Below are 3,603 nucleotides of genomic sequence, written 5' to 3'. Positions count from 1 at the left end.
GAGGGATTCTGGAGGTCCGAGGGGTGAATTTGGGGTTTGGAGGGAGGTTTTGGGGGGTCCCAGGGATGGATTTGGGGGTTTTTGGGGGTCCAAGGGATGGATTTGGGGGTCCCGGGGTGGATCTGGGGTCCTGGGGAGGTTTTGGGGGGTCCCAGGGGTGGATTTGGGGTTCATGGGGAGGGGTTTTTGGGGGTCCCTCACCTGCAGGGCGTCGTGGGGGTGGCAGGGGGAGGGGGCAGCAGGGGGGGCCCAGCGCCCACCCCCCCTTGGGCTTCAGGAGGGCGTCGATGAGACCGAAACAGCTCGGGGGGGGGGGGTCAAAAACGGGGGGGGGTCACGGGCTGGAACCCCCCAGTGCCCCCCAAACCACCCCCAGGGCCCCCCCCGACCTCCAGGAGCCCGCAAAACCCTCCTCAGGTTCCTTTGATGCCGCAAATGGGCCGCCCAAACCTCCCGAAGCCCCCCCAAAAACACCCACAGCAGCCCCTTGAGACTCCCCGCAGACCCCCCAAACCCCTCCAGGACAACTCGGGACCCCCAGGACCCCCCAAAATCCGCCCCCCCCTCCCCCTGAGGCCTCATTTGACCCGCTCCACGTTGCGGACAGGCACCAGATGATCAAGCCACAAGCACCAGCACCTGCGGGACTGGGATGGACTGGGAGCACTGGGAGGGTGATCAGAGAGAACTGGGATGGACGGGGAGTGGACTGGGACGAACTGGCAGGCGTGTGGGGGTCCGTGGTGGGCACACGGTGCCTTACTGGTCTATACTGGGATGGGTCTAATGGCCCCAGGGGAGGGGGTGTGGCCACACTGGTCCAGACTGGGAGGGGTGTCACCATGGCGCCGGAGGCGGAGTCGAGGATACGAGCGAGGCAGGGACACCTAGGGGACAGCCAGGGCACCCCCAGGGACACCTAAGGGACAGCCAGGGCACCCCCAGGGACGCCTAAGGAACAGCCAGGGCACCCCCAGGGACACCTATAGGAAAGCCTGGGCACCCCAGGGACAGCCAGGGAACCCCAGGGACACCTAGGGGACAGCCAGGGCCCCCTCAGGGACAGCCAGGGCCCCCCAAGGGACAGCAAGGGCACCTCCAGGGACACCAAAGGGACAGCCAGGGCACCCCAGGGACAACTACGGGAAAGCCAGGGCACCCCTACGGACACCTAAAGGAAAGCCTGGGTACCCCAGGGACAGCCAGGGCACCCCCAGGCACACCTAGGGGACAGCCAGGACACCCCAAGGGACACCCAGGGGACAGGCAGGGCACCCCCAGGGACACCTAGGGGACAGCAAGGCACCCCAGGGACACCCTGGGCACCCCCAGGGACACATAAGGGACAGCCAGGGCACCCCAAGGAGAGCCAGGTCACCCCCAGGGACATCTAAGGGACAGCTAGGGCACCCCCAGGGACACCTAGGGGACAGCCAGAGCACCCCAGGGACACCCAGGGCACCCCCAGGGACACCAAGGGGACAGCCAGGGCACCTCCAGGGACACCTATGGGACAGCAAGGGCACCCCCAGGGACACCAAGGGGACAGCCAGGGCACCTCCAGGGACACATAGGGGACAGCCAGGGTACCCCCAGGGACACCTAGGGGACAGCCAGGGTACCCCCAGGGACCCCTAGGGGCCAGCCAGGGCCCCCCAGGGACACCTAGGAAGACAGCCAGGGCCCCCCCAGGGACAGACAAGGTACCCCTAGGGGACAGTCAGGGCACCCCCAGGGAGACCTAAAAGACAGCCAGGGCAGCCCTGGGACACCTAGGGGACAGCCAGGGCACCCCCAGGGACACCTAAGAGACATCCAGGGCACCCCAGGGACAACTAGGGGACAGCCAGGGCACCCCCAGGGACACCTAGGGGACAGCCAGGGCATCCCAGGGACAGTCAGGTCCCCCCAAGGGACACCTAGTGGACAGCCCGTGGACCCCAAGGGACACCTAGGGGACAGCCAGGGCACTCCAGGGACACCTAGGGGACAGCCAGGGCAACCCCAGGGACACCTAGGGGAAAGCCAGGGCACCCAGAGCTCCAAGTGCTCTCCAAGGCAGGCTCAAAACCCTTACCAACGATTGGCTTTAATAAAGCAACTCACACAAAGTCACCAGCACCACACGGTTGGTCTGTAACGGCTGCAACAAAATATGCCCTCCTGGAAGCAGTTCAGCACTTACTGATCACTTCTTTGTTTTGGCACTTCCCAGCCAGGGCCTGCGGGGCCTCCTGCAGATGCAGGTCTTCGCTGACAAGGCTCCACTTGTGCAGCAGCAGCAGGATTAGGGGCAGGAGCAGGAGCAGCTCCCTGAAATTTTAGAAAATATTAGAAAAATACAGGCAAAAATCTCACCTCTGTCCTCCCCTAAGAACATCCCTAGGACATCATCCCAGTTTTTCCCAGCTAGGAGCTGCAAGGAATTCAGGCAGGGGAATTGACATCAGGGAACAGCTTTGTAAAGTCAAAGGCAGAAAGAGAAGATCCACCAGCAAGGGCAGGAAAGGGGAAAGGTTTCTGAAAACATTTCTGCAGTCTAATTAATAATTATTTCTGCTTCCCCAGCGAGAAGAACCCAAACTCACAGCCATTCAGGCCTGACAGTCCCCTGCAGCCAGAGCTCAGCACACATCCACAGAAGCAAGTCCAGCATCTGAAAGAAAAAAAAAAAAAAAAAAAACAACAAAAAAACACAATCAAACCAGTAGGAAAAGGTGATTTCTTTGGCTTCGAAGTTATTTCAAGTTCTTAAAGCCCAACACAGCTGATAGGAGAAACAGAGTCAGGGCTCCTGGCAGACAGAGGGTGTTTTCCCCCCCAGGGGACTGCAGAGGAATTGTCTGGGACTTGGACTGTCCCTCGGGGTGACACCAGTTGCTGTGACTTCTATCATTCCATATGTTTGACTCCCAAAACTTCCCAGCCCAGGGGCTTGAGCTGACAGGGCAGCACAAAGATTGTTCTCTGTGTGGTGCCCAGATTTGGGGTTCACTGTCACCTTTGCTAGTTTAGATGAATTATACCCACGGCCCCGAATTCCCTGCTCAGTTCCCGCTGCAATAACCTCACAGTGCCTCACGGAGCACGGATATTCCCACGCAGAGCTGCTGCTTGAATGCCAGACGTGTCAGGAACCAGCAGAGCTTCCAAGGAAGCTCAGCAGGATGGGGACAGGATAGGTTTCTATTCCATAGATTTGGTTAATTATAACCCTCACCCCCTGGGGGTCACCTGTCAGATTTCCCTGGAATTCAGCCACCCCCTGAGCTCGGGCTCCAGGTGATGTTTCAGAGCAGGAGAAGGCACTGGCCGGCCTGTGCTGAGGCAGCCCCTGTGCCCTCGGGAGGACACAGCTCCCTGCAGGAGCTCAGCTCCTTTCCGAGCCCCAGCAGTGGCCTCTGCAAGTGCCTTTCCCTCAGGCAAGGGACACCCATCCCTGCCTTCAGCACACCTCCAGTGGGACCCACCTGCAAAAGCTTTCCATCACTGCTGCACTCCGGCTGGCTCCCTGGAAAAGTCCAGACTTCATCCAAACGAAACTCCATCCCACTCAAACCTTTGATTTTGAGGCATCTCCGAGGGCCGTTGCTCTGGATTTAA

At 60.3% G+C, this 3,603-nt stretch overlaps 1 long non-coding RNA gene across 1 annotated transcript; it reads right to left on the bottom strand.

Annotated features, from left to right (window-relative positions):
• Window positions 1-2,134: 2,134 nt before the first annotated feature.
• Window positions 2,135-3,603, bottom strand: LOC136305332 (uncharacterized). The gene is made up of 3 exons (XR_010725267.1): window positions 3,471-3,603; window positions 2,589-2,656; window positions 2,135-2,313 (listed from the first exon to the last, which is right to left on the bottom strand). It is a non-coding gene; the product is annotated as an uncharacterized lncRNA (long non-coding RNA).

The sequence above is a fragment of the Chamaea fasciata genome, unplaced genomic scaffold (genome assembly GCF_029207755.1).
Source record: "Chamaea fasciata isolate MVZ Bird 193981 ecotype frontalis unplaced genomic scaffold, bChaFas1.0.hap1 SCAF_366, whole genome shotgun sequence".
Lineage (NCBI taxonomy): Eukaryota > Metazoa > Chordata > Aves > Passeriformes > Sylviidae > Chamaea > Chamaea fasciata.
Note: the sequence above shows the minus strand (reverse complement) of the source record. Positions and strands in the feature narration are given on the sequence as shown.